The sequence below is a fragment of the Bubalus kerabau genome, chromosome 18 (genome assembly GCF_029407905.1).
Source record: "Bubalus kerabau isolate K-KA32 ecotype Philippines breed swamp buffalo chromosome 18, PCC_UOA_SB_1v2, whole genome shotgun sequence".
Lineage (NCBI taxonomy): Eukaryota > Metazoa > Chordata > Mammalia > Artiodactyla > Bovidae > Bubalus > Bubalus kerabau.
The window spans coordinates 44,546,280-44,567,120 of NC_073641.1; positions in this window are offsets into that span (position 1 = coordinate 44,546,280).

Consider the following 20,841-nt stretch of genomic DNA (forward strand, 5'->3'; position numbering starts at 1 on the left):
AATTCTGATTGCTTTAGAGATTAATCCTCTAGACTTACTGTCATGAGCATCAAAGTACTTATGCTAATATTTCCCAGATTTGAACTTTGGGAAATCAAAAGTATCCCCTTTATTTTCACATTGTAAATTTCAGGCAACCTTCTTGGTAAAATGGAATTTAGGTCAAATTTCTCATATTCAAGCAGGTTCTTTGTATATGGAATAAGGAAGTAAATTAAGAAGGAAAAAGAAAGACCTCAATTTATCTTAATCTTGTGTTGTATGAGCCTGTGTTATGCGAGATGAAAAATGCATATATATACATAACAAATGGAAACTGCTCCTTGACTAGAATCTCAATTTAGGGTGTTATTGCAAAAAGCGAATGTAGCTAAGAGTTCCATTTTTCTCCTCAGAATAATGAAATGAGTACATATTTCTCCCTCTTTTCTTTTTCTAGTCTTTCCCTTTTACTTCTCTTTTTCCTTTCTCTCAGTAAAATATACTTAACCAGGGATCATGCTTGCTTTAGACAAAATAAATAGTTTTATCTTTTTCAGCAGTTGTCCCCAGCAGAATTAAACAAAAGTTAAGCAGGAAAAAAAAAAAAAACCCACCACCTGGTTTTCTTTCACTTAGATGCTATGCCCAGATTCAACATTTTGATTTGACTGAATGAGGAACAATGTAATCTGCAGAAGAATAATATTAACATAAAAACACAATAGAACTTGTCACAAAATGCATGGCAAACATTATAGCATGTAGTCTAGAGCTTTAATTAACATATTTGTTAAATGCCAATTCTTCGAATAGACACTATCAACAAAGAAAAGAGTTTCCTTAACACAGATAATGTTGATAGCTCCCCTTCCTTTAAAAGAGATTTTGACAGTTATACTATTGAGCTCTGTAATTCTGCCGGGAACCAACTCCCTTCCTTCTGCCACCCATGCTCTCAAAATCATAATGGAGGAGAAAGTCAGTAGCTTTTACAGCTATTCAATTTATTCCAAGGCAGGAGTTGTAAATGGTTGTATATACAGACTTGGAAATTTGCATACTGAATGCCTCCTCTCAGTTTTCATATGCCTACCTCTGTCCCTGTCATTTAATTTGCATTTATTCACCAATCAAGTTTGCTTCCTGGATGCCTCACTTGCATGAATGGGTAGCAGAGTAATTACAGCAAAGTAGAGTGGTTTTATGAATGAAGGCACAATTTACAGCAACGTGTGTGGATGTCACCTCCCTTCCTCTTGTTTAATATTCAGACCTGTCACCTTGCACACAAGCTGTTGGAAAAGGCTCCAGAGCCACAGTTATATTTCTAACAAATCACATCAGATTGTAAAGCTGCTCCAGGGGACTTTCTTGGGGTTGAGCAAAGAGGAGTCTTAATAAGAAAGCTGAATATAGAAGCTTGACTCATTATTGCATATAAAAAAAAACCAAAGAGATTTGTGTCTGACAGGCAGGATGAAGGGAGAAAGTTAAACAAAAAAAAAAACTTACATGTTATTTTTGAAGAAGATTGTGTTTTATTCCAACTCTTTGCTAGAGAGTTCTCTATTTAGAAAGCCCATGGTCTAGCTCTTAAGCACAGAGGAGAAATTTTAGTAGGAACATCTTTGTTGAACCATGGAAACAGTACTGAACCTTGAGGGTTTTCAAGTGCCAGTGTTTCAAGTGTTTAGGGCAGCCTCTTGCAACAAAGAACTATCTAGTATAAAATTTCAGCAGTTCCAAGGTTGAGAAACCATGCCTTAAACCCTATTTGCAAGACCTCCGTTCAGTTCACTCCCTTCGTCATGTCCAACTATTTGTGACCCTGTGGACTGCAGCATGCCAGGTTTCCCTGTCCATCACCAAATCCTGGAATTTACTCAAACTCATGTCCATCGAGTCAGTGATGCCATCCAAACATCTCATTCTCTGTCGTCCCCTTCTCCTCCTGCCTTCAATCTTTCCCAGCATCAGGATCTTTTCCACTGAGTCAGTTCTTTGCATCAGGTGACCAAAGTGTTGAGTTTCAGCTTCAGCATCAGTCCTTCCAATGAGTATTCAGGACTGGTTTCCTTTAAGATAGACTGGTTTGATCTCCTTGCAGTCCAAGGGACTCTCAAGAGTCTTCTCCAACACCACAATTCAAAAGCATCAATTCTTTGACACTCAGCTTTCTTTATAGTCCAACTCTCACATCCATACATGACTTTTGGGAAAATCATAGCTTTGACTAGATGGACCTTTGTTGGCATAGCAATGTCTCTGTTTTTTAATATGCTGTCCAGGTTGGTAGTAGCTTTTCTTCTAAGGAGCAAGAGTCTTTTGATTTCTTGGCTGTAGTCACCATTTGCAGTGATTTTGGAGCCCCTCAAAATAAAATCTCTCCCTGTTTCCCCATGTATTTGCCATGAAGTGATGGGACTGGATGCCATGATCTTAGTTTTCTGAATGTTGAGTTTTAAGCCAACTTTTTCACCCTCCTCTTTCACTTTCATCAAGAGGCTCTGTAGTTCTTCTTAGCTTTCTGCCATAAGGGTGGTGTCATCTGCATATCTGAGGTTATTGATATTTCTCCTGGCAATCTTGATTCCAGCTTGTGCTTCATCCAGCCTGGTATTTCCCATGATATACTCTGCATATAAGTTAAATAATTAGGGTGACAATATGCAGCCTTGACTTATACCTTTCCCGATTTGGAACCTGTCTGTTGTTCCATGTCCAGTTCTAACTGTTGTTTTTTGACCCACATATAGATTTCTCAGGAGGCAGGTCAGGTGGCCTGGTATTCCCATCTCTTGAAGAATTTTCCACAGTTTGTGGTGATCCACACAGTCAAAGGCTTTGGCATAGTCAATAAAGCAGAAACAGACGTTTTTCTGGAACTCTCTTGCTTTTTCCATGATCAAGTGGATGTTGGCAATTTGATTTCTGGTTTCTCTGCCTTGTCTAAATCCAGCTTGAATATCTGAAAGTTCATGGTTCATGTACTGTTGAAGCCTGGCTTGGAGAATTTTGAACATTGCTTTGCTAGCATGTGAGATAAGTGAAATTGTGCAGTAGTTTGAACATTCTTTGGCATTGCCTTTCTTTGGGACTGGAATGAAAACTGACTTTTTCCAGCCCTGTGGCCACTGCTGAGTTTTCCAAATTTGCTGGCATATTGAGTACAGCACTTTCACAGCATCATCTTTCAGGATTTGAAATAGCTCAACTGGAATTCCATCACCACCACTAGCTTTGTTCATAGTGATGCTTCCTAAGGCCCACTTGACTTCACATTCCAGGATGTCTGGCTCCAGGTAAGTGATCACACCATCATGGTTATCTGGGTCATGAAGATCTTTTTTGTATAGTTCTTCTGTGTATTCTTGCCACCTCTTCTTAATATCTTCTGCTTCTGTTAGGTCCATGCTATTTCTGTCCTTTCTTGTGGCCATCTTTGTATGAAATGTTCCCTTGGTATCTCTAATTTTCTTGAAGAGGTCTCTAGTCTTTCCCATTCTATTGTTTTCTTCTATTTCTTTGCACTGATCACTGAGGAAGGCTTTCTTATTTCTCCTTGCTATTCTTTGGAACTCTGCATTCTGATGGATTTAGCTTTCCTTTTCTCCTTTTCCTTTAGCTTCTCTTCTTTTCTCAGCTATTTATAAGGCCTCCTCAGACAACCATTTTGTCTTTTTGCATTTATTTTTCTTGGGGATGGTCTTGATCACTGCCTCCTGTACAGTGTCACAAACCTCCGTCCATAATTCTTCAGGTACTCTATCAGATCTAATCCTTTGAATTTGTTTGTCACTTCCACTTTATAATTGTAAGGGATTTGATTTAGGTCATACCTGAATGACCTATCCCTGACCAATTCCATCATTTCTTTTTCTTGAGGAAGATGATCTTGGTCCTTATTTTATAGAATACATAAAGGCTGTCAACCACATGCTCATTCCCTCAGTCGTGTCCAAGTCTTTGTGATCCCATGAACTGTAATCCACCAGGCTCCTCTGTCCATGGAATTCATTGCAGCACTGTTTACAATAGCTAGGACGTGGAGGCAACATAGATGTCCATCGGCAGACAAATGGGTAAGAAAGCTGTGGTACATATACACAATGGAATATTACTCAGCTATTAAAAAGAACACATTTGAATTATTTCTGATGAGGTGGGTGGAACTGGAGCCTGTTATACAGAGTGAAGTAAGTTAGAAAGAAAAACACCAATACCGTATATTAACACTTGTATATGGAATTTAAAAAGATGGTAATGATGACTGTATATGCAAGACAGCAAAAGAGACACAGATATAAAGACTTGTGGACTCTGTGGTAGAAAGCGAGGGTGGGATGATTTGAGAGAATACCACTGAAACGTGTATATTACCATATGTGAAATAGATGACCAGTCCAAGTTAGATGCATGAAACAGGGCACTCAAAGCTGGTGCACTGGGACAACACAGAGGAATGGGATGGGGAGGGAGGTGGAAGGGAGTTTTGGGATGGGGGACATATGTACATCTGTGGCTGATTCATGTCAGTGTATGGCAAAAAGTACCACAATATTTTAATTAGCTTCTAATTAAAATAAATTAAAAAAACCCAAAATTTTCAGATTAAAAAAAAAAAAGAATCCTGGAGTGGGTTGCCAAATCCTGCTTCAGGGGATATTCCTGGTCCAGGAATCAAACCTGTGTCTCCTGCATTGTAAGAGGTCTCCTTCACTGCAAGTGGATTCTTTACCGACTGTGCCACGAGGGAAGCCACCCCACCCTTAACAGCACCTATCCATTCACAAACACATTTGTACTTAAAGTCATTCCATCTAAGTCTTTACCCTCATTCTCCTAGCCCTGAAAAGGAGCAGCTCCTTATGCTTTCCAAGGTTAATTGGTTCATATGTGTTCTAGATTTTATCCCCCTCATCTCCTCTTGGATATTTCATCACTCATCTGTTTATCATTCTGTTTTATCCCTAAGCTTTCATTCTCCATCAGTTCAAGACTCACTAAATTCCAGAAATGACAACCCACTCCAGTATTCTTGCCTGGAAAACCCCATGAATAGAGGAGCCTGGGTGGGCTTTGGTCAATGAGGTCACGAAAGAGTTGGACACGACTTAGCGACTAAACACACACACCCATTGCTGGGTAATAAGCCACACTAGAATTCAGAGGCTTAGCATAATAAATGTTTATTATTATTCACAAATCGGTGAACCTCTAGATAACTATTCATCTGGGCTCATAAATGTCATTTGTGTATCTGGTACACAGGACCAGTCAGTTGTGTGTCTGGCACACAGGATTTCAAGGGAATGAGTGTAAACGGAGGCCTCTTCAGGTCTAGGATTGGAATTGGCACAGTACTGCCTCTAGTAGAAGTCACAAGCACCAGCCAAGTTCAAGAGTAAGAAAATGAACTCCCAGTCTTGACTGGAAGAAGGGAAAGGTATGTTGCAAAGGGAAATACTGTAAGGGGCAGAAGATCAGAGCCATATTAAATTATTAAAATTACTAGTGGTCTAATATTCAAAATCAACTTTAATTGCCTGCTTTCATTTCCCTGATTTTGCAGCAGCCTTTGACACAAAGGAATATTTCTTCCTTCTAGAAACTTCACGCTCATGTCTATCACAACACCACTGTCTTTAATTGCCCTTCTGCAAGTGAGACTCTGCTCACTCTTGATAACCCTTGATTGTCACTGCCATAACTAATAATGAATGTTGTGTCAGGGATTCTTTTCTTGGCCCTCTTTTTAGTTTTCAAGCACTTATGTGGCAATCTTATTGAAACTATGTTTTTATTTGTCACCTATATTTTGACACCCAAATCTAAATGCCTAGCGTAGCATATTTTCATTAGTAATTGATATTAGAAATCTTTACTTGAAAACTATATTTATTGTTATTCTTCCAGTTCTTGGTTCTCTCAAAATATCTAGTTAGGTAGTGGTTAGTTTTGACTCCTCCTTTTGTTTCATGAAGTCATGGTCTTCCCTCATGGCTTAGACAGTGAACAATCTGCCTGCAATGCAGGAGACCTAGGTTGATCCCTGGGTCAGGAAGATCCCCAGGTCAGGAAGATCCCCTGAAGAAGGGAATGGCTACTCCCTCTTGCCTGGAGAATCCCATCGTCAGAGGAGCCTGGTGGGCTCCTGTCCATGGGGCAGCAAATAGTCGGACACAATTGAGTGACTAACACTTTGTCTCATCACCTCCAACCCTTTAAGTATCATTTTCAATTTAATAGTTCATTAAATTCTATTGATTTATTTCACCAGCTCAAAGAAATATTTATTTAGTGCTTACTATGTGCCAGTTTAGTCTCTTATGCTCCCTTCATCAATAAGACAGACAGGCACTTGCCATGTTCTTTTGTCCCTTATTTTTTGTCCAAGCTCTTCATCTACCTCCCACTTTGTGATTTTAGCTCTGAATTGTTGCTTTAAAGTTATTAACATTTATATTTAAGTACTCTGCTACAAAATTCTTTAGCAATTCTTTTCGGGGATTTTTTGTAGGATCTGCTTTTCTGAATAGTAAAATGGGTAGATATAAAAATCCATATTTAGAACATTGACAATATCAATTCAGTGTTATCTTGTGGATGCAGGGTCTAATTAAGGTTACCACATTTAGCAAACAAATATATTAGACATGCAGTGAAATGTGAATTTTAGGTAAACAACAAATAATTTTAAAAGTATAATTATGTCACATGTAATAAGCATTTTGAGATATACTTTTACTAAAAAACAGTCCATTGTTTATCTGAAATTTATAAATTAACTGAGCTTTTTGTATTTTATCAGGCATCTCTAAATCTAAAATAATCTGACTATTTGTCTCTGTTTTGTTAGAAGTTTTAAAACTTTAAAATATGTAAAAATGTCAAGAAATGTATATTTATTCTTGAGATCCTAAAATGTCACCACAGTGTGTCTGATTGTGGATATGTTTATCTGTGTTCTCTTCAGAATCAGTCAATCCTTTTAAACTTAAGTCTTCTATTTGTCTTTACTTCTGGGATTGAAGAAACATTTTGCTCTGCCAGTTTCTTCCCTCTACTTTTCCCTGCACTTTATAGAACTCCCATTAGACAGATGTTGAACCATGACACATAATTGTCCTTTTATTCATTCCATGTCTGTCTGTTTGCAGTGGTATCAGGAAGAATTTCTTGGCTTGTTAACTTTGTGCATTAATTCAGACTTTAGCTATATGTATTCTGGTATTTGCCTGGTCATTAAAAGCAAAAATCATCATAATATTATAATTATCCTCCAATTAAAATAAGTTAATATAAATATAAAAAATCTTACTTTCTGGGAATGGTGATTCCTTACAGACTAACCCTTCTGTCATGGCCTCTTTGATTTTAGAAGCTTTTCTCTTTCATTAACTTGTTTATAGCTGCTTTATAGCTCACTGTGCAAACTGACTGCAGAAGGAAAGGAGACTATGTACCTCCAGACAAACTCTAACCCTATTTGTTACATCCACTGACTCTGAGCTTAGTGGTCCCTGTACTACCCTACTATTGTGGACTGAATTGTGTCCCTCCAAGTTCATGTATTCAAGTCATAACTCCCAATAACTTAGAATGTGACTGTATTTGAAGATAGAGCCTTTCAGAGAGGTAATTAAAGTTAAATGAGGTCATTAGGGTAGGCCCTAATCTAGTATGACTGGTGTCCTTACAAGAAGAGGGAGAAAAGCCAGAGATGTGCACTCAGATGAAAGACCACATGAGCATACAGTGAGAAGGAAGCCATCTGTAAGCCAAGGAGAGAGGTCTCAAGAGAACCAAACCTGCCCACACCTTGATCTTGGTTTCCAGCCTCCAGAATTATTTGTTGTTGTTGTTGTTCAATCACTCAGTTGTGTCCAACTCTTAACAACCCCATGGACTGCAGCATGCCAGGCTTACCTGTCCTTTACCATCTCCTGGACCTTACTCAAACTCATGTCTACTATGGGGTTGCAAAGAGTCAGACACAACCGAGTGAATGAACAACAACAGCAATATTTACCGAGTTGGTGGTGCCATCCAACCATCTCCTCCACTGCTGTTCTCCTCCTGCCTTCTATCTTTCTCAGCATCAGGGTCTTTTCCAGTGAGTCAGCAGTTTACATCACGTGGCCAAAATATTGGAGCTTCAGCTTCAGTATCAGTCCTTCCAATGAATATTTAGGGTTGATATCCATTAGGATTTGACTGGCTTGATCTCCTTGCAGTCCAAGGGAATCTCTAGAGTTTTCTCCAACACCAGAGTTCAAAAACATCAATTCTTTGGCACTCACCCTTCTTTATGGTCCAACTCTCTATCCATACATCTACTGGAAAAACCACAGCTTTGCCTATACAAAACTTTGTCAGCAAAGTATGTATCAGCTTTATAATAAGGTAAGTTTGTCATAGCTTTTCATCCAAGGAGCAAATGTCTTTTAATTTACTGGCTGCAGTCACCCTCTGAGGTGATTTTGGAGCCCAAGAAAATAAAGTTTCTACTATTTCCATTGTTTCTCCATCTATATGCATGAAGTGATGGGACAGAATGCCATGATCTTATTTTTTTTCAACATTGAGTTACAAGTCAGCTTTTTACTCACCTCTTTTATCTTCATCAAGAGGCTCTTTAGTTTCTCTTCACTTTCTGTCATAATTCAGTTCAGTTCAGTCGCTCAGTCGTGTCTGACTCTTTGCGACCCCATGAATTGCAGCACACCAGGTCTCCCTGTCCATCACCAACTCCCGGAGTTCACTCAGACTCACGTCCATTGAGTTGGTGATGCCATCCAGCCATCTCATCCTCTGTTGTCCCCTTCTCCTCCTGCCCCCAATCCCTGCCAGCATCAGAGGCTTTTCCAATGAGTCAATTCTTCCCATAAGGTGGCCAAAGTACTGGAGTTTCAGCTTCAGCATCAGTCCTTCCAAAGAACATCCAGGACTGATCTCCTTCAGAATGGACTGGTTGGATCTCCTTGCAGTCCAAGGGACTCTCAAGAGTCTTCTCCAACACCACAGTTCAAAGGCATCAATTCTTCAGTACTCAGCTTTCTTCACAGTCCACCTCTCACATCCATACATGACTACTGGAAAAACCATAGCCTTGACTAGACGGACCTTTGTTGGCAAAGTAATGTCTCTGCTTTTGAATATGCTATCTACATTGGTCATAAGTTTCCTTCCAAGGAGTAAGTGTCTTTTAATTTCATGGCTGCAATCACCATGTGCAGTGATTTTTGAGCCCCCCAAAATAAAGTCTGATGCCGTGATCTTAGTTTTCTGAATGTTGAGCTTTAAGCCAACTTTTTTACTCTCCTCTTTCACTTTCATCAGGAGGCTTTTTAGTTCCTCTTCACTTTCTGCCATAAGGGTGGTGTCATCTGCATATCTGAGATTATTGACATTTCTCCGGGCAATCTTGATTCCAGCTTGTGTTTCTTCCAGTCCAGCATTTCTCATGATGTACTCTGCATATAAGTTAAATAAGCAGGGTGACAATATACAGCCTTGACGTACGCCTTTTCCTTTTTGGAATCAGTCTGTTGTTCCATGTCCAGTTCTAACTGTTGCTTCCCGACCTGCATACAGGTTTCTCAAGAGGCAGGTCAGGTGGTCTGGTATTCCCATCTCTTTCGGAATTTTCCACAGTTTATTGTAATCCACACAGTCAAAGGCTTTGGCATAGTTAATAAAGCAGAAATCGATGTGTTTATGGAACGTTCTTCCTTTTTCCATGATCCAGTTTATTGTGATCCACACAGCCAAAGGCTTTAGCGTAATCAATGAAGCAGAACTAGATATTTTTCTGGAATTCTCTTGCTTTTTATATGATCCAACGGATGTTGGCAATTAGATCTCTGGTTCCTTTGCCTTTTCTAAGTCCAGCTTGTACATATGGAAGTTCTCAGTTCACATACTGTTGATTTTGAGCATGATCTTGCTAGCATGTGAAATGAGTGCAATTCTGTGGTAGGTTTGAACATTCTTTGGCATTGACCTTCTTTGGAATTGTAATGAAACTGACCTTTTCAAGTCCTGTGACCACTGCTGAGTTTTCCAAATTTGCTGGCATATTGAGTGTAGCACTTTCACAGCATCATCTTTTAGGATTTGAAATAGCTCAGCTGGAATTCCATCACCTCCACTAGCTTTATTCAGAGTGATGATTCCTAAGGCCCATGAGACTTCACGCTGCAGGATGTCTGGCTCTAGGTGAGTGATCTCACCATCCTGGTTATCTGGGTCATGAAGATCTTTTTTGTACAGTTCTTCTGTTTATTCTTGCGACCTCTTCTTAATATCTTCTGCTTCTGTTAGGTCCTTACTGTTTCTGTCCTTTACTTCCCCCTTCTCTGCATGAAATTTTCCCTTGATATCTCTAATTTTCTTGAAGAGATCTCTAGTCTTTCCCATTCTATTGCTTTCCTCTATTTCTTTGCATTGTTCACTTAGGAAGGCTTTCTTATCTGTCCTTGCTATTCTTTGGAACTCTGCATTCAGATGGGTATATCTTTCCTTTTCTTCTTTGTCTTCACTTGTCTTCTTTCCTCAGCTATTTGTAAGGCTTCCTCACACAACCATTTTGCCCTTTTGCATATTTTTCTTTGTGAGGATTTTAATTATTGCCTCCTGTACAATGTTACAAACCTCCATCCATATTTCTTGAGGCTTTCTGTCTATCAGATCTAATCCCTTGAATCTATTTGTCGCTTCTACTCTATAATGTAAGGGATTTGAAATAGGTCAAACCCAAATGGCCTAGTGTTTTCCCTACTTTCTTCAATTTAAGTCTGAATTTTGCTATAAGGAGTTCATGATCTAAGCCACAGATTCCAATCTTGTTTTTGCTGACCGTATGGGGCTTCTCCATCTTCAGTTGCAAAGAATATAATCAATCTGATTTCAGTATTGATCATCTGGTGACATCCATGTGTAGAGTTGTCTCTTTTGTTGTTGGAAGAGGGTGTTTACTATGAGCAGTACATTCTCTTGGCAAGTCTCTGTTAGCCTTTGCCCTGTTTATTTTGTACTCCAAGGCCAAAGTTTCCAGTTATTCCAGGTATCTCTTGACTTCCTGTTTTTGCATTCCAGTCCCCTATAATGAAAAGGACATCTTTTTTGGGTGTTAGTTCTAGAAGATCTTGTTCATCTTCATAGACCCATTCAACATCTTCAGCATTACTGGTTGGGACATAAACTTGGATTACTGTGATAATGAATGTTTTGTCTTAACACGAATTGAGATCTCTCTTTCCTTTTAGAGATTGCACCCAAGTTCTTCATTTCAGATTGTTTTGTTGACCATGAGGGCTATTCCATTTCTTCTAAGGGATTGTTGCCCACATTGGTAGATATAATGGTCATCTGAATTAAATTTTCCCATTCCCATCCATTTTAGTTCACTGATTCCTAAAATGTCTATGTTTACTCTTGCCATCTCTTTGACCACTTCCAACTTACCTTGATCTATGGACCCGACATTCCTGGTTCCTATGCAATATCGCTCTTTACATCATCAGACTTTACTTTCACTTTGATACACAACCACAACTGGGTGTTGTTTCTGCTTTTGCTTAGCCTTTTTATTCCTTCTGGAGCTATTTCTCCTCTCTTCTCCAGTAGTATATTGGCACCTACCAACTTGGGAAGTTCATCTTTCAGTGTCATATCTTTTTTTGCTTTTCATACTGTTCATGGGGTTCTCAAGGCAAGAATGCTGAAGTGGTTTGCCATTCCCTTCTCCAGTTGGCCATGTTTTTTCAGAACTTTCCACCCTGATCTGTCCATCTTGGATGGCCCTACCTGGCATAGCTCACAGTTTCATTGTTAGACAAGGCTAAACAAAGTGAACGAGACAAGTTAAATTATTGTTGTTTTATGTTATGGCAGTCCTAGCAAACTTGTGTGTGTGAGTTTAGTCCTTCAGTAAGGTCCAATACTTTGTGGCCTCATGAACTGTAGCCCCCAGACTTCTCTGTTAATGGGATTCTCCAGGCAAGAATATTGTAGTGGGTTGCCATTCCCTTCTCCAGGGGATCTTCCTGACCCAAGGATTGAACCCAGGTATCCTACATTGCAGGCTGATTCTTTACTGGCTGAGACACCAGGGAAGCCCAGCAAACTGGTATACCTACATTTAAAGAATGATCTCTCGATATGTATTTTTTTCTATCCCTGTTTTTACATTTCTGAAATCCAGTGTCAGTTTTGTTTTTATTTTGCCTTATAAATACATTTAGCTAAAATAACTCTTTGGCCATTTTATCAGATTTTAGGCAAGAGGGGACATGCAGAAATTCTCAATCTATTAAGTCTATATATAAACTTACAGAGTTATCTATTGATAATGAAATTATATTATGCCTTGACAAAAACCTTTTGATGACATTATATTGCTAACAAAATGAGGTCCACTGTCTTCTGTATTTGTTTTTCCATGACTTCACCTATTTCCTATGTCTGTCTTGCTAATCTTTCTCTTCCTCTATCATATTAGCTGCGATGTGTGCCCCAGGAAGTTCTATTTTTTGTGTGCTATAATGTTTCATTTTGAATGAAGTGTCCCTTTATACTTTTGCCTCCTTCATAAAGCTACTTACCATTCAAGATGTCAAGCAACTATGTCTTGGTCTGTTAATGCTTTCCTCTCCTCACTAGATGCTGAGATCTGCCACTGGCACCACCAGTATACATTTTTAAAAATATCCTTTCTAACATTTTATTGCCAGGTATTAAGTGATTTCTCTATGGCTTCCCAGGTGGTGTTAGTGGGAAAAACTCACCTACCAATGCAGAAGACATAAGAGATGTGGGTCCGATCCCTAGGTCAGGAAGATTCCTTCCTGGAGGACGGCATGGCAACACACTCCGGGATTCTTGCCTGGAGGATCCCATGGACAGAGAAGCCTGGCCGGCTATAGTCCATAGGGTCACAAAGAGCTGGACACGTCTAAAGTGACTTATCATGTAGGCATGTTTGTTTGTGCCATTAAGAGTGAATTATTTGAGGATCAAGGCTGATTATCTTTGCAGCCACATTGACTGAGATATGACTCAGAAGAATAATTGCTTAATATATGAATTAAAAATGAGTAAATGAGAGTATTAAAAAAACATGAAAGGTTGAGTCATTTTTCAGGGACCATGGACCAATCTATTATTATTTATTTTAAACTTAGCATTTTCATTTTGATTCCATTTCATTGCTATCGATTACTGCAGTGTTTTTTAAATAAAAATTGGCCGGGAGAAACTTTAAATCACTTAACCTCCTTTGTATTTACTAAAAACATAAGTAAAAAAGTACTTAAATCTTAGTTAAAATGTAGGTCAGTGTTTCTTATACCTAATTTATAACACTGTGGGTAGATTGCCTTGGGGCATCCAACAGGAAAGCAAAGGAATCCCATTTGCCACTTCTTCAGCTCTGTATAGTCCAGAATACTTATCCTGAAAAGGACACCTATTCAGAGGAGAAACAATTATCTGCAAGTGAAACAGGTAATGAAGTTTTCTCTGTGCTATAATTTTAATTTAAAGAGCATGTTTGAAAGGCTAAGAGACCCAGACAGGCAGATATTTCTTTCTTCACAGTTATAAAATCTGTCACATCTTAGAAATACTCCCCCATTGAATGGCAATCACAATTTTTATTCTAAAGGTTCCACATGCATGGCATATTATGTAATGGACAGCACTTCAGAATAATCTAATGAAAAGAGAACTCTTTTCCATGCTAATAAACTTCAGATTCTGCTTGTTTCAAGAAAATGAATTCAGGCTTTGAACTGCTGAGGTCCACATAAATTCAGGTTATCCATACAGCCGTGCGGAAAATCTCCAAGATGAGTTCTTTATTAATAGCAAGAATGAGTGAGTCAGTCAGCTCGTTTAATGATCTGGCCCATAATTTGAATCCATTGAAAGTTGCCTGTTAGCACCTCTGGGAGCCTGGATCAAGCATGACCTTGACTTGTGATAGCCTGAATTAAATCCTGGCATGATAGTTCCCACAGAAGCTTTGTTTTTAGCATTTGGCATGAAGCAGACTTCTTGAACAGCCTAATAGTTATGACTAACATGAAAATTTTAAGGAAGTTGAAGGAAGGTTATGCTAACATGTAAAATTTATTCAAATAAAAAAGAATGGTCAATTCTATGAAACCTGGTAGAGGTCTGTTAAAAGTAGAAATGTTCATGCGGTCATTTTTATTAGGCTTCTGCAGGATATTTTGTATACATGTCTATTCCTTAGAATTTCCTACTATTTAATACATTTATGATATGTACTATAATCACATAAATACATATGTGATTGACTCTTTGCAACCCAATGGACTGCGTCCCACCAGGCTCCTCTGTCCTTGGGGGTTCTCCAGGCAAGAATACTGGAGTGGGTTGCCATTTCCTTCAGTAAAAGAGTAAAAAATAATCTCTCCACTTAGGGGTGTACTTGCGTGCCTGCTAAGTGGCTTCAGTCCTGTCCTACTCTTCTCCAGGGAATCCTCCTGACCCAGGGATGGAACTCATGTCTCTTATGTCTCTTGCATTGGCAGCTGAGTTCTTTACCACTAGGGTCCACCTGGGAAGCCCCCACTTATAGATGATCTAAGTTTTATTCTCTCTTGGTAACATGAACTGGTGAAATCTTTAAGGTTTTAATTCTACCATATCTTTGGTGATAATATTCTACAATTTTAACTCTTTTGTTAATTTATGCTGTATAGCAAAGTAATTCAGTTGTTCATATATATATAGTCTTTTAAATATATTTTTATATATTCTTTTCCATTATGGTTTACCATAGGACACTGAATATAGATCCCTGTGCTCTACTTAGAACCTTATTGTTACTCATTCTATATGTAATGACTTGCATCTGCTGACCCCAACCTCCTACTGCATCCTTCTTATAATAAAAGTCTAAAATTCTATTACATTTGAAAGTTTGAACTTTTAAATATAATAGACACTTCAGTTTTTTTCAAGGCTCATGTATCTTAAACATCCTCTTCTCATACTTAAATATAAAAAGAATTAATCATTTTCATATGATTTTTAGGCATTGTGACATTTCTTCCTCTTTTTTCCCATGCTCCCACCTCACCATTTCACTATAGGGATATGACATAATTCTCTGAAAGAACAAAACTTCTTTAGTGGACATTGATGACATCAAGGGACACTACAACAGCTTTATAATGGAAAGTGTATGAATTTCCTAGGGTTGTTTTAACAAAGTACCGTAAACTAGGAGCTTAAAACAACAGGTATTTATTATTTAGTAGACTTGAAGTCTAGAAGTCCGAAACAAGGAGTCAAGAGACGTATGCTGTCTCTGAAACCTACAGGAGCATCCTTCCTTGCTTCCTCCTAATTACTGGTGATTTACTGGCAATTTCTGGCATTCCTTGGCTTGGCACTGAGCCATTCCAATTCTCTGTCTCCCATGGTGTTCTGCGTTCCTCCCCATAATCTACTAGCTGTGCTTGTTTGCCTCTGTGCCTAAATTTCTCTTTTTTGTAAGGCCATCAGTCTTGTTGGATTTTGGCCTACCCTAATGATCTAATTTTAACTTGACTACCTCTATATTTCTAACAGCAACATGTAATTTTTTCTTTGATAATGACTTGGAGACAATGATAATAGTATTATAATACAGTGTAGATACTATAAAGTGATTTTATTTACTTCTTACTGTGAATCTAACGTGTATGTCAGAAAAGATATGAGTGACAGCTTTAGACAAACATGAAAACTAGAAATGGTCAATGCTTAAACACTGTTACTTTTAGCTGTAGCATGTAGTAGCATTTTTATTTTTGGCATTTTATTGTTATTTTTTGTTGTTGTTTTGCTTTGTAAACCAAAAGTGATTTAATTTTATCAAAGTTTCTTCAGTTTGTTGTATTTATGACCACATCACATTAGAAATGGCATAACTTCAGGGGAGTGCACAATGTAGACTCATTTAATTTTTTGGATATTTCTTAATTTTAGGGATCTTCAGTCTTCTAACTTGAAGTCTCCAACCCTTTGAGGGCATAGTATAGCACTTTTACATTTTAATACTCTCCATAGTGTACAGGTTTTGGATTTTATATCTCTTCCTCCACCCCTCCCCCACCACCATTCTCAATTAGTGAATAGCAAAGTGAATTACTTGTAAGTAACATGAGTTGGCTCACAAACCCAGACATCTATGATTTCTCAACAATTCTCAGTCAGATAGAGTTCAATAATGCAATTATTTCACTATTGGGAGGGGAAAATTGAGTTTATAAAGTCAAATAAAAATCAAATAAGAATAATTCTCTCATTTATGACTATTGCTGCCAAGTGAAAATCACAGAGGGAGTTCTCTTTGAGGGTAGCACACAGATATCTAATGGAAATATGGTAGGGATAAGGCTCATTGTGATCAGATGAACAGAAATGTTAGACAAGTATATAGCATAAAAGGATTAGAGTCAATTTTTTTTTCTAGGCTAACACTGGGCTCTAAAGTATGATATTACTTTATTTTGGATTCTGTGACTAAATCTGGTGAAATATTTTGTTCAATTTAATTTATTCTAGTTCATTGAGATAGTCTCATATGCACTATGACAGTTGTTAGATCCCATAAAAACTGATTTTTGCAGGTAGATGATCATTCAATCCTATCTAACCATTCCATGGTTATATGATTAGAACAGTAATAAATTGAATTTTAGCTTTCATGCTTCCTAAATATTCAGTGTTCCTCATGAAAGAAATATCCAATGTATGTATTCATTGCATTTTCAAAGCATGATAACTAAGAAGAATCTAAATATGGTTTCCAGGTCAGTTCTACCTTGGGATCACTGTGGGATTATAATACACTTAAGTCTTTTATAAAAGATGTGTATCAAAATATTGTTGCCCCTTCCTTTTTAAAATACCCACAGCCAATTATGCTTCTGCTACAGCTTTCAATATGTGATGGAATGAAAGGTAGGAATAGTTTCTCATTTGTTACATTACCAGTTTAATAATTAGTTCATGACTCTGTGATTGTGGTCAGTTGCAGCATTTCTAATCTATCCCAGGGTCAGTCAATTTCAAATAATATTTCCAAATTGAAACCCATTAATCTCTTTGGTCTGACTTCACTAAAATGTATTTATGTATTAATTGGAGCCACCATATCCATGACTGTGAGCCAGTCATTTTGAATGATGTCGGTAGCATTAGCTCATGCCAGACCATGGCAGGCTCCTTTTCCAGAGTCAATGCCATATTCACATTCTGGACCTATGATGTGACTGAAGGGGTCCTTTCAGAATAGAATTAATCACACTATACCACTATTTACAGAAGAGAGCAAAGAGGTAACTGAGTACAGAAGATGTGCACCATCCAAGCAAATGGAAAGTGCTCAACTTCTATGTTGAAAGAAGTCAGTAAATCTAGAGGGCTTGAAATGAGGCAGTCGTTCATCTGTCTTTGGATCAGCATGGTTTAAAGCAGCTCTGTTTACAGAGTAAGCGTGTCCACACTTTTCAAATGGCTGTCATGATTAGAAATTCATGTTGTACAGTCACGTTGATTTTTATAGATAACTGTGATGTGATGAGAGGCTCCACGTTTAATGTGTAACTACAGAATCTGACTAGCTTGAGTCAAGTGATTATGCAGCATTTATTCTTCTCTTTTATTCACTTATCAGGAGTCTTTTGTAATGCTTCATGTTTTACATTAGTATGAATATAATAGTGAATTATAATTCACTAATTATATTTATATAATTATTTATATTAATTAATATTAGTGAAATTAATCTTAAATTGCTGAAAACTTTATAATCATATTTTTCAGTTATGATTCACAGTCCAGCAGCCTGGCACCTGCTGGCAAGCAGTTACACAAAGTCAGCAAAGTCTATGCAGTAGTTTCTCCTTTAAGTTGGCTTCTCAGGCTATAAACAAATCCTTTTCCCCAGTGTATAGACGTACAATATTATTCTCTCCCACCTGCTCTTTTGCCTGAAGCTAATTCCTTTTAGTGAACTTGTCTCTGTGATTTCTAGTCCCCATTTCCACAACTCTGAACTTAGTCCTCTTATCCTGGATCAGCTGAAGATGCTGTGCCTTCTGCGGTTCAGATCTGGCTCTATAAGCCTACCATTCATTCTTACATTTATTTAAGATTTTTGAGTTTTATTATTATGAGCTATTATTAATATTATTGTTACTAATTCTCATCAAATCCACAGTTGCATACAAAGGGGGCTTGATGTGAGCCATGGGAGATGTTGGGAGATGTAAACGCACAGGTAGTAACAATGTTGTTTGATTACTGCTTATCTTTGACTTTTGCTAATGTAATCACAGTCTTTCTCAATGTCTCCAAATAAGTCAAAAACAGATGAAAAACAACAGCAAGGTTTTAGTTTCTGGCTTATGTGGCCCTGAATGTACATGGGTAGCACCAATAAGGACTGATAATTTTATTGCACTCACTGTGTGCCAGAGACTATTACAAGTTGTCTGTTTTAATCTCCATAACAACCTTGTGAGAAAACAAACAAACAAAAAACAAACAAGCCCTTTGAGGGAAAAAAAAACCTGATACAGAAAGTTTAAGAAACTTTCTACCTTATCGATCTGGTAAGTAGTGAAACTGCAGTTTGAACCTAACCATCTTAGTTCCAGCTGCAAGAGCAAGATGCCACAGACAGGGTCACTTAGAAACAACCTAATATTACTCACAGATCTAGTTTGGCATCTGGTGAGAGCCCAATTCCTGGTTCCTAGACAGCCACATTGCTATGTCTTCACTTGGCAGAAAGGTTGGGGGATCTTCCCCAGGATCATTTTTATAGGGTACTAATCTTGGCAGAAAGTGAAGAGGAACTAAAAAGCCTCTTGATGAAAGTGAAAGTGGAGAGTGAAAAAGTTGGCTTAAAGCTCAACATTCAGAAAACAAAGATCATGGCATCTGGTCCCATCACTTGACAGGAAATAGATGGGGAAAGAGTGGAAACAGTGTCAGACTTTATTTTTGGGGGCTCCAAAATTACTGCAGATGGTGACTGCAGCCATGAAATTAAAAGACGCTTACTCCTTGGAAGGAAAGTTATGACCAACGTAGATAGCATATTCAAAAGCAGAGACATTACTTTGCCAACAAAGGTCCGTCTAGTCAAGGCTATGGTTTTTCCTGTGGTCATGTATGGATGTGAGCGTTGGACTGGGAAGAAGGCTGAGTGCCGAAGAATTGATGCTTTTGAACTGTGGTGTTGGAGAAGACTCTTGAGAGTCCCTTGGACTGCAAGGAGATCCAACCAGTCCATTCTGAAGGACATCAGCCCTGGGATTTCTTTGGAAGGAATGATGCTAAAGCTGAAGTTCCAGTACTTTGGCCACCTCATGTGAAGAGTTGACTCATTGGAAAAGACTTTGATGCTGGGAGGGATTGGGGGCAGGAGGATAAGGGGATGACAGAGGATGAGATGGCTGGATGGCATCACTGACTCGATGGACGTGAGTCTAAGTGAACTCCAGGAGTTGTTGATGGACAGAGAGGCCTGGTGTGCTGCGATTCATGGGGTCGAAACGAGTCAGACACGACTGAGTGACTGAACTGAATTGAACTGACAAATCCCATTCATGAGGGCCCTAGATCCATCATCTAATTTCCCCAAAGTCCCAACTCAGATACTATCACATTGGGGGTTAAATTTCAACATATGTATTTTGGGAGGACACCAACATTCAGTCTGTAGCACCAACCAATCTAGATTTAGGGATGTTTCTATAAACCCTAATGTATCTCGTGTGAGAAGGAGAGAAGGCCTTCCCAGTTTCTGTGAAAAAGAGGCATTTCCTATGGCATTTCTGTGTACCTTAAGTTTGAGAACACAGACTTACTAGGAGTATATATTATTCAGTGTTTCAAGTCTAGCATCTAAATTTAAATGAATGGGTATGAGCAACTAAAATTGCAGTTATTACATACGGACCATGGTTTACAAATATCCTAAAGACATACTTTTGACGACACACTTTTCAGATAGTATTTGAAGAATTCTGCTCTATATTCTCTTTCTACCCTAAAACTCCATTTGGAAGATTTCTTTTATTCTTTTTTATAGACATTCTTGAGCTCAATATTCATGTTTTCTGGTGACCATGTTCATATGACGTTTTATAGATGTCTTGAAACCCAGCATGACCTAGACTGAATTCCTAATCTTCCCTTGCCCCTCCCCTAAATGGTTTCTCTTTTGATTTGTATCAGAAAATGGCACCATTATCCTCTATCTTGTTATCTAGGCCTGAGACTAAGTCTTCTTTCTTCATTTTTTTTCTTTTTGCTTTCCAGCAACCCCAGCCCCCAATCAAATCATTCCCATGGTATATCTTTTCTATGTCCTTAATATCTCTCACATTCTTTCACTTCTCTTCATCATCACAGTTTCTTAGTTGGTTCATTTTACCCCCTTAGCTACTTGTGGTAACAATTCCTATATTCTCTGGCCCTACCACTAGCTGTCTTAGTCTTTAGCTTGACATACAGCATGATGTGCTTTGAGGAGGGCATGGCAACCCAGTCCAGTATTCTTGCCTGGAGAATCCCATGAACAGAGGAGCCTGGCAGGCTATAGTCCATGGGGTCCAACAGAGTTGAATGCAACTGAACTGACTTAGCATGTGTGCACAACATACTTTTATCATTTGGCCCTTGTTTCCCTTTATGACTCATCTCTTACCGTTTGACAGTCTCAGCTCCTTGTACTGAGATCCTTGAAGTTCTTCAGATGAGCAACGTGCATATTTCACTCCTGGTCTGTGCATACTCTTTACTGTGTATGGCACACCCATC